Source organism: Mastomys coucha, unplaced genomic scaffold, assembly GCF_008632895.1.
Source record: "Mastomys coucha isolate ucsf_1 unplaced genomic scaffold, UCSF_Mcou_1 pScaffold13, whole genome shotgun sequence".
Classification (NCBI taxonomy): Eukaryota; Metazoa; Chordata; class Mammalia; order Rodentia; family Muridae; genus Mastomys; species Mastomys coucha.
The window spans coordinates 38,044,020-38,054,886 of NW_022196895.1; the positions used below are offsets into that span (position 1 = coordinate 38,044,020).

Below are 10,867 nucleotides of genomic sequence, written 5' to 3' on the forward strand. Positions count from 1 at the left end.
GGGGGGGGGGTACAGATCCAGATCCTGCCGGTGCCATCAGCTGACAAACACTGAAATGCTCGGAGGATCTTTTGCTTAAAATAGGAATGATGAATATGGAAAAAAAATCTTCTAAATGTTAATAGAAGCAGTATTAAAGAAGAAAATTGGACCTATTGTTTTGCAAACAGCTGGATCTACTGGAGCAAATTCAGTGAGCACTGTCTGAGGGCTCCTTTCAAAATACGCCTAATTATAATAAGCAAAAACTCCAGGAGGCACACTGCAGGAGAAAGACCTGGGAATTTAAAATCAGGAGATGTGGCTTCTAGCTCCAGTTCTGTGGCAGATTTCTGACTTCTGGGCATCATTCTAAACTATGGTTTCTTTAAAAAAAAAAAAAATCACTCAAAATTGTAAAGTGAAATAAATGAGAGTGGCCTAATAAGCAGAGAGAACATCACACACAGACGATGGGTTAGACCCACGACAGGCGCAGATCTGCAGATGCTCTGTCTGGGGGATGTGTGGGTGAAGCTGAGGGCTTTGGAAGAAAAGTGCCTGGATTCAAATGCCATCTCATCTCTATCATCCCGTCTCCTAAAGCAAGGTGCTCACCCTGCCCACTTGGTATCTTCATCTGCAATGACGCTTCCTACCTCCCATAAAGGAGAACATCTGATTAACTAAAGGCATCGTAGTTCCCAACACTCTTTGGTAATTATTCTTATTTATGTTGGGTAATTCTCACAAGGCTTTGAGGTTGAGATCATTAATATTGCCATGTTACAGCTATCTAGTTAGAATGGTTGTACATCCTGCTCAAGGTCGCACTGCTAATAAATAATAAATGCCACCAATAAATAGGAAGGAGGATGGAAGTGGTGCTCTGTGGAGGCTGAGGTGGTGACAGAGAGATCTTAGAGGTTGCCTCTAAGGCTGTCTTCATTCCAGGCATCCATCATCTTCCTAAGCTGAGATGCTCTCAACTCCCATCCCTGTGCAACTGCCTCCATCCAAACATCCAGCCACCATTCACGCCCCACCATCTCAGAAAAATCTTCCTCAACTGACAGCCTGCAGTCTGCATCCCCCTCCGCCTCCCCAGCCATGAGACAACAAACCATTGTGACTTTTTTTACTTTTTTTATGGGTTTTGTTGGAGAGCTTGCTCCTTCAGTTACCACGAATCTCCCACCAGAAGGCAAGCATTTTATGAACAATGAATATGGCTTCATCCCTGTACTACCTCCTGCCTATCACATAAGTAGTTGTTCAGTTAGTGAGGATCTGCTCACACTGAGTCTCAGGACTGTGGCCTCACATCCTTTCTCTTATAACTCCATTTTATTAACCTTCTGTTTCGCCTCTGTCAACAAGTGGCAAAAGAGTTGGGAAACTTTCCCTGCATTTTTTCCTTCCTCCCCCTAAACCATGTCTCTGTCTCATCCACATTTATTTACAGGGTGAGATGGTTATTCTTGGTTGTCAAGTTAACTGCATCTAGAATTAACTAAAACCCAAGCAGCTGGGCACACCTGTAAGCGATTTCTTTTTTCTTGGTAGCATCATTTGAGGTAAACCAGGGCCTTCTGAGGTGGGAAGAGCCACCTTAAATCTGGGTCAGACCTTCTGGTAACAGCTTTTATTAAAGGAAATGAAGAAGGGAGCTCTTTCTCTTGGCTTGCTTGTCTTCGCTCTCGCTGGCAAGTTCATTCCTTCACTGGCACTAGAGCTTACTTCTGGATTCTGGCATAAATTGAAGAAATCCAGCCTGATGTGTTGGCGATTTGATTTGTGCTTAAAAGGAACCCTGTCAACAGTTGGGTTTTTGACTTGTCAATAAAGAGCCAGCAGCCAATGGCTTGGGCAGGGGGATAGAGGTGAGACTTTTAAGATTCTCCAGCAAGAAACTCAGAAACTGGAAGAGGGATTCCACCATTAGGAGGGCGAAGGAGACAGACTACAAAGATGCAGGAGAGAGATCCCACTGACATGTGAGAATTGGGGAAAGCAGCCCCAGGGGCCACTCCTCCAACTGGGTCTGGGCTAGCAGAGATGAAATGTAGATTTAGCAAGTATTAACTCAGGAATATTGGAGGGGAGTGTGTTAGCCACTCGGAGGTTCAAGAGTGGCTCAGCCATTGAGCTAGCCAAGGCATATTAAAATATAAAGGTTGAGTGTGCATGTCTTTCATTTGTGAATCCAGAGCTCTTGGGCAGTCGCAGAGCAGCTATACCCTCTCTTGGGGCTCTGTTATTCTTCTGTTGGTTTAGATTGTCCAACTTTGATATGATAGTTTTCATTTATCGCATTGCTTTTTATTTTGTTAAGTTCTTATCTCCTAGATGCCTGCTGCAGGGGCCTCCTCACTGTTTCAGTGAGCCCAGTGTTACATGACCTGCTTTGGTTGGTTAAAGGTGTCTGGCTCATTCCCCATGCCTCAGCATCAAGGCAGGTGGGTGGAGCACGAAGTTCTCCCTAGCTGACATCAATTATCCACCACAAGGGAAACATCACCTTGGGGATTAGCATATGCATATTCTTGTGTTTTCCTTTCTGCTTAGGAAAGTTTGCTAGGCTACACTGGTGGACTGGACAACTATTGGATTCTTGGACTTTCCTTTGGTAGACAGCCATTGTTGGACTAGCTGGTCCACATCCCATAAGCCACCCTAGTAGATCCCATATTTATACACATTCTATCAGTTCTGTTCTTCCAGAGAACACTGATTAATACACAAGGCTAACTAACATACAGTGTAATGAGCCAGGGTTTTCTTCCCTCTCAAAGGCTCATGCTCCATCGTGAGACTTAGCAAGATTCCCATTCAACCTCACTGTCATGCTGTGGCTAAGCCAATATTGAGACTCACATGATATATAAGAGTTCATTTTGTCCCAACGGTGCTATACCTGCAAGCAGAGTTCTCTGGTAAGTTTGTTTTAATAATGAAATTCTAGTGAGGAAATGCCAGCTGGCTTCACAATTCAAACTGGAACTGCTTGAACAGGCTAGGGTGGAAGAGCTTTTCTAGAAACAGTCTTTTCAAACTCGATGCTGACCACACACTGACAACCACTGAGCCCTGTGCCTGGTTCTCTCAGCAGGGAACCCCAGATCCCAGCTTGACCTCTTACCCTTTCCATTCAAGAAACAGGACCCAGTCATCAGGTCTTTTCCTTTCTTTCTAATAACTTTCCCACTATCAATAACCAGAAGTGATAAGAATGGCATAATTATCATGCTTTGTATTGCCCACCTTTCTATACCTGGAATACACCAAAGAGAGACATGTACGTAGCTGATCTTCCTTCCTGTGGTCTAATCAGAGGAACACACACACACACACATACCCCCCCCCACACACACACACACAACTTGACAGAGCTGTGGTCATTTTGGTCCTAACTGCCATTTTGCCTGTTAGATGACCCTGTTCTCTTTCCGTCCCAAGTCACCAAAAGAATCAGCCAGTGTGACATGTCAGCCTTGACTCCAAAGCTTTTTGTTAACTGATGTTATTTCTGCTAATAGTGGGAGGTTTTTTAGAGTCTAATTTTAGTGTGTATGTATGAGGGCAAGTGTGTGTGTATGTGTGTGTGTGTGTGTGTGTGTGTGTGTGTGTGTGTGTGTCCTTGGAGCTGGAGTTACAGAAAGTTGTGGGAGGTAGTGTGTAGTTTTTGTTACCCCAATTTATGTTCTGGCTGACCATGCTACCAGCCCTGCCCAGGTTCCCTCCAATTCAAGGATGAAAGACACATACACACATTAGCTTATTTTTTAACCTGTCTTATGGCTCAATTGTTGGGTGCTTTTAATCTCCCATGCTCTTCCCAATACTCTTAGGTTAGCACCCTAAATTTGACCTCAACTTTAGTTGCTCAGTGCCTTCTCCTTGTTCACCAACCCAAAACTGGCCTCGGCTTTAGTTGTTGTTTTTTTTTTTTTTTTTTTTTTTTTTAATCTCTGGCCTGGAGGAAAATACCCTATGGCTGCTCTGCCATGGCTGGGCCACCTTTTCTCCTGGATACTGAGATACTCGAGTCTTCTGCAAGAGCAGCAAGCATTCAAATTGTGAACCATCTCTCCAGCCTGCTAGCATTTTTAAAATAAAGGCTAGGTGCATTCTGGTTAGCCATGGCTCACTTTGGCTAGCTGAGCCTATAGACCACTTCCTCCAGCCCAGAGTTCGGGGTTATCTGTTTTGGTTGTTGCTTCTGCAACTTATTGGAATTCCCAATGAGTTTCACTTCATGAGATCCTGAGTCTGACTGTTCCTTCCTTCCAAATCTCTCCACCCCCTTTCATTTGGCAGTTGGTTCTGGACGGCAGGATTACATCTCTCTGAAGTAGAACAATTGTGAATTATGATAAGTAATGTGAAGGATGCTCAACCCAGCTGAGACTTAAAGGAGGAGACCCATTTTAGACAAAACAATAAAATGCAGGATGAGGTCAAACACATGTATGTTTGCCTGTGGGTAGACACACCTCCATGCTGTGGGTGAGTCCTCAGCTCCAGGAGACCTCAGACCAAAGGTCAGGAGGGTATGTGTGAGTCCTTTGCTTTACTCTTTAAGATTTATTACTTTTTATTAAATTTAAGATTTTTTTATTATTACTCTTTCTGTGTGTGTTTGTGTATGTGACATGTACAAACACCATGGTGCTCATGTGAAAGGCAGACGATCTTGTGGAAGTTGGTTCTCTTTTCCTACCACACGGGTTCCAAGAATCAAACTCAAGCTATTAGACTTGGCAGGAAGGGTCTTAACCCCTGGGACCATCTCACCAGCCTCAGCTTGGCTCTTAAAACTTAGTCGGTCATCAATGGGAGGAGAGGCCCTTGGTCCTGAGAAGGCTCTATGCCCCAGTGTAGGGGAATGCCGGGGCCAGGAAACAGGAGAGGGTGGGCTGGTGAGCAGGAAGGGGGGGAGGGAATAGAGGAGGTTTTGGAGGGGAAATCAGGAAAGGGGAGAACATTTGAAATGTAAAGAAAATATCTAATAAAAAAACAAAACAAAATTTTAAAAAATACAATTTGCATTTAAAAAAAGCTCCTTACTTTCTTCCCTTTTTCAAATGAACACATACTAATGGCACTTATTTACAAGGTGCACTGCAGTAATTTGATGTGTAGCTATCACGTGGAATGACACAACCAAAGTAGCTAGCATCACTGTCTCCCTACACGTGTCCTTTCTTTGAACGTCCCTCTTCTGGTTCTTTACAAACCACATAGTGAGCCTGAACAGTCATTTTGCCAAGCCACAGAACATGAGAATATATTTCTATCTGTGTTTAGGTACTCTTTGTCCAACACCCCCCCCCACTCCAACTCCTTCCCCTTCCAGTCTCTAGTAACCACCATTCCGTTCTGTAATGTTGTAGAGCGTTTAGAGAGGAACACTCAAACATGTCGTATTGCTTTTTGTTTACATTTTACGAAAATAGGATTTTATTCGGAGATGTTCATTTGACAAAAATTTTACATATCCAGGGCGTACAGTGGGCTGACTACATGCTATGTACTGGTTGCCACGGCGACAATAACACATCCATCACCTCCCACAATTAGCATCTTCTCTACGGCTTTGCTCTAACTCTGGCTGCTGCATAGTTTCTCCTCGGTTCTGTTTTCTGCACCAAATCAGAGACAATACAGATTGGGTGCCCAACAGAAGAAGGGGTTGGGTGTCACCCCTGTGTTGCCCATACATTGCAGCATGGCTGACTGAGATCCTCCGGTCTGCACTCTGGAAGCACAAGGAAGAAAGGGACATGTGAAGAAAACATAGGAAGAACTGACTCAAAGCCAAAGTAGGATGGTCTCAAGTCCCTGGGCTTGCCCTTCCTGGGGGTCCACTCTGTGATACTGGCTGAATTTTGACATTTATTTCTCATCCCATAACCAAACTACTTTCTTCCACCCCAATTCTTGCTAGTTCTAGAGGCAGATGCTGACCATGACTGAATGCTCGGTCCCATGTGATAAACATTCTTAGTAAGTTGTCCAACATGGTTTGAGCTCACTGACTAGCTTGCTTTGGAAGAGGGGTTGGCCCCCCTATTTCATATGGAAGCATGCTTGTCTTAAAGGATATTTCAGTGCCTCTTGTCTGGAGATGGGCTGTCCTCCAAACTTTGTGACAGCGGGGGACCAGAACAGCTCAAGGATAAGAGCGCTTAGAACCACTGAACAGAAACCATTCACTGAACAGAAGTTGCTATTGCTTATCCCACAGTAGAGATGTGTTTACCATGGGAAAGAGAAGCTGAAAGGACAGCCTTGGGAAATGGATCCATGGAGAGAAAGCTCAACCAGGAGCTCCCATCGGCTGCTTCAAGTTCCCTGGTCCGTTTTCTGTGGGATGTTGTGAGGCCAGCTTTAATGGTTTTTATGGCTCTCTCTTGTTAATCTGCTCTTTCTTGTGAAAGCCACACTCAAGAGGATGCTCTGTTCCTCCTAAGCAGTGAGTTTTCCAAGTCCATTTCTGCTGGATAGTTTCTACACTCAATTTGATAGATAGATAGATAGATAGATAGATAGATAGATAGATAGATAGATAGATAGATCTCATTATCTATCTATCATCTATCATCCACCATCTATGGATCTATCTGATCTATTTATTACTTTCTATATTTTTTTCACTTTACCTTCTTATTTACTTAATAAACTCACTTTAAACTAAAAGTATAGTTTTTATAGACCATGTTCTGGCATGATAGCACTGTTACAAGGCAAACATGAAGAAAGCGGTCCATAACTTGCCTCTAAAGTAGCAAGTGCCCAAAGTTCTAACCCTGATTCTAGAGAGCTCCATCATGGTGATGGCCAGCTCCAGCCAAGTATCATCAGCTCCAAGAAGCCAAAGTTAAGTGAATCATTCCACCTCCCCCATAGCTTAAGGAGACAAGTCAGCTGGCAGCTAGAATCCTTGGAACAAGTTCTGTGCAGATGGAGAAGTGCCAGCCAGTCAGACACTGAAAGAGAGGGCTCCTGACCCCACACAGGTATAATGAGGCTTCCTGATAGAATATCTCTTCTTTTATCCACTCAGGCCAGTAAGTGTAGAACCCTGTGTGGATCCAGAAGCCACACTAGATACAGACAGCAGAAGTGGAACTAAGACTTGTGCTCTCCTGGAGCTGACATCCTAGAGAGTAAGGAGACCCAAACAAAGAACAAGCAAATGAGTAACATAATAATTCTATGCCTGGTGTTAAGTGTTTGAAGGCTACAACTCAGAGGAAGGTATGACATGGTGTTAGAAGGGCAGGGGACCTGCTGTAGGACAAACAGCAGCAAAGATACAGAAGAGCCCTGATGTGGCTATGAGCAAAATAAAACAAGGAAGAGGACTCCAGACAGAGCCTGAAGAATGGCCTCAAGCAGATGCATGCTCTGGACAGAAGAAAAGCCCTGTAGGAAGGCTAGTTTGTGACCAAAGTAGACAGACCAAGTAGACAGATAGGAGATGAGGTCAGCTGTAAACATGACCAGTTATTTGGCCTGGCACAGTTTGGGGGTTTTTATCCACAGAGCCATGGGAAGCATTGGAGGTTTCTGATGCCAGGCTTGTAATCCCAGCTACTTGGGAGGCTGATGTCATAGGATCAAAGTTCAAGGCTAGTCTTAGCAACTTAGACTCTGTTTCAACACAGAACTTAAAAGGAGGCCTAGATATGTAGCTCATATCTCTAGCAACTTCTCTAGCATAAGTGAGGGCTGAGTTCAAAACTGCTACCCAGAAAGGATGCTTATAAGTCCTTGGATTATTTTGTTTTGTTTTTAAGCTGGGGGTGACACTCAGGGGCCTTGAACATTACAAGCAAGCACTCTGCTGTTGCCCCTGAGTTGGTTACATCCAGCCCAGCAATGACAGACTCTGATTGTATCTTTAAAACACAACTTTGGCCACATTGAATGCAGATCATTGAACACTGAACACACATGTTGATGGTGTGTTTTGTTTTGTTTTGTTTTGTTTTGGCTTTTCAAGACAAGGTTTCTCTGTGTCGTCCTGGTTTTGCTGCCTTAAACCCATAGAGATCTGCCTGTCACTACTTCCCAAGTGCTAGGTGGGATTAGAGGTGTGTGCCACCACCTACCAGCCTAGTGTCTGTCTTTTTAAATATTAAACTTTAAGTTTGGGACAAGTTAAGGCTATTAGGAAAGTGACAAAAGTAGATCACACACTTCCTACATCCCTGCTGCTAGGTCTCCTAGCGACGGACTTTCATCACTACCAGAACACCTCAAAGGGCAACACTGGTTTTATCTGCTTTGTAATGGCCTTTTCCTGTTCTAGGGTCCACTTTAGGATGGTGTGCTGGGCTTCAGAGCTTGTGTTTCTTGACAGCCTCTAGATCCTGGAGGAAATGTCACTTTAGCCAGAATCCAACCGGTTAGAGCAGTAGTTCTCAACCTTCCTAATGCTGCAACTCTTTAATACAGGTCCTCTGGCTGCTCTACCAGAGGTCCTGAGTTCAATTCCCAGCAATCACATGGTCAGCTCACAACCATCTGTAATGAGATCCAATGCCCTCTTCTGGTGTGTGTAAAGACAGCTACAATGTACTGATCTACATAAAATAAATCTTAAAAAAAAAAATACAGTTCTTCATGTTGCAGTGACCCCCTAACTATAAAATTGTTTTTGTAGCTACTTCATAACTGCAGTTTTGCTACTATCATGAATTGTAATGCAAATACCTGTGTTTTCCAATGGTCTTAGGCGACCTCTGTGAAGGGGTTGTGACTACAGGTTGAGAAAAACTGATCTCGAACAACCGGTCCTGGAAAAGAGGAGAGTGGGCGCAGACAGGGCAAGCGACATTCTCAGGAGTGGCTTCTGTCATCCAGGTTGGAGGTGAGGGCCTACAGAAGGACAGGTGATGCCCTCCCGGTCAACACAGGCCACTGGATCACTACCACCTCATATAATACATGTTGTCTAATACTCCCAAATGCAGAAAACAGTCTTAGACCTTCATGTTGAGTAAATATAGCTTTCTGAAACTTCTCATTTTGTCAGAGAAGACGGAACCTTCATGTGGATAGCCAGTGGCCCAGCTCAAAGACACGCATTTAGTGCGAATGACCTTTAAAACCAAGGATGGACTCATGGAATTACAGTAGGCAAACACTTCCTGCTTGTTGGACAATAGGAAACCTACCTGTGAGAGACTCATTTGCTGTCCTCAGAGAGGTCCCAGTCTGTGTGGCTGTCAGAAGTAATCTGGTTTCAGAAGCATCGTAAGGAAGGACTATAGGAAATGAAATAACTAACTGCAGATCGGAGACATTTTAGGAACTGACGGAGCTGGTTGGGCTCAAAGCAGTTTGAAGTGTCTGTGTGGTTGAAATACTAGAGCAACCACCAGGGTAGGTTGCTAAAGAGATCTTATCGAAACGGGCGGGGCCAGTCACTCCTCTCCTTGCAGGGTAGGGACTTCCCACATGATTTATTCAGAGGAAAGAGAGTGAGTTTGGAGGTGCTGCCTACATAAGCAGCTGTCTCTGTGACCTGCCCTTTTTGCAGTTCATCTTCCTCCTTTCCCTCCCTGGTTCCCTTGGTCTTCTAAAGAACCCCTGGTAAGGAGACCTTAGAGCGGGTGGTAAAATCTCCACCATCGCTTGGAAATTAAAAAAGAAAAGCAAACATTATTGAGCTTCTGCAAAAAAAAAAAAAAAGGACGCAAGAAGATAGAAAGGAGTGTCTGGATTCTCAGCATTATCACCAGGGCAAAGTACTTAAGCCCAGTGACTGACTGACGTGGAGTGACCGCAGGGTCACAGGCTGCAGCCACGCTCCCCAGCATCAGTGGCTGTGGGGCAAAGTCAGCCACTGATTTGATGGTGGCGTTTGCTTCCTTTCTGAGGAGCAGTGGTGACTTTACACAGTGTCCTGTGACCTTGCATTCGAATGAGCAGAAATGTTTGGCATGACTTCAAACTCCTGGGTCCCTGTCCCAGACCACTGAATTGAAATTTCTGGGAGAGGTCTTTAGGATGGGGCCATAGGTGATGCTAACCTTGGGCACAAGTGTCCTCTAGGATCCCCGTGTCTCCATCGAGAGGGCTCCTGAGAAAGGAGTGTCAAATACACAGTGGCCTGGAAGGAATGCCTGTAGGAGGTGGGCCGTGGAAACAGACATAGAGGACAAAGTCAAGCAGATCATTCCTGTCCTCAAAGGCAAAAGGTCATGTTTTGTAATTGTTCTTTTGGTTCTGTTTTTGGTACAGGGTGTCACTATTTTTCCCCAGGCTGGTCTTGAACTTGCAATCTTCCTACCCTACTCTACTTCCCCAAAAGCTGATATCACCCCATCATTTTAGTATTCCTAGACAGCCCAGATGCCCTGGAAACACTCCCCTCCCCCACCAGGTTGTTATGGTGTCTTGGCTTAACCCCTTCCAAGTTATTATGTAACTTGATTCTATAGGGTCTGCTGGACTGAAAACTTCAAAAACCAAAATTACTCTCAACCTCCCCAACTTTCACACAGAAATATTCAGAAATATCTCGGGTTAATCTCTGCTTGGGATGCTGGTTAAGAAGACTGGCTGGGGACAGGGTGTGCAAAGGGGGTTTTAGAAGAAGGAAAGGGAATAGGAAGGAAATAGTATGATTTTATATACATGTATATATATATATATGTATATAAAATATGTGTGTGATATACATGATGCGATTACATACACACACACACAGAGGCACAGTTGTTCTTGAGTCAGGGTTTCTCTGTGTAGCCCTGGCTGTCCTGGAACTCACCCTGTAGACCAGGCTGGCCTCAAACTCAGAGATCCACTTGCCTCTGCCTCCCAAGTGCTGGGATTAAAGGCGTGCACCACTATGCTTAGCATACTTTAATTT

At 44.4% G+C, this 10,867-nt stretch overlaps 1 long non-coding RNA gene across 1 annotated transcript; it reads right to left on the reverse strand.

Moving 5' to 3' along the window:
- Positions 1-5,408: 5,408 nt before the first annotated feature.
- LOC116087610 lies at positions 5,409-9,333 on the reverse strand. The gene is made up of 3 exons (XR_004117512.1): positions 9,168-9,333; positions 8,704-8,786; positions 5,409-5,740 (listed from the first exon to the last, which is right to left on the reverse strand). It is a non-coding gene; the product is annotated as an uncharacterized LOC116087610 (long non-coding RNA).
- Between the last annotated feature and the right edge of the window lie 1,534 nt (positions 9,334-10,867).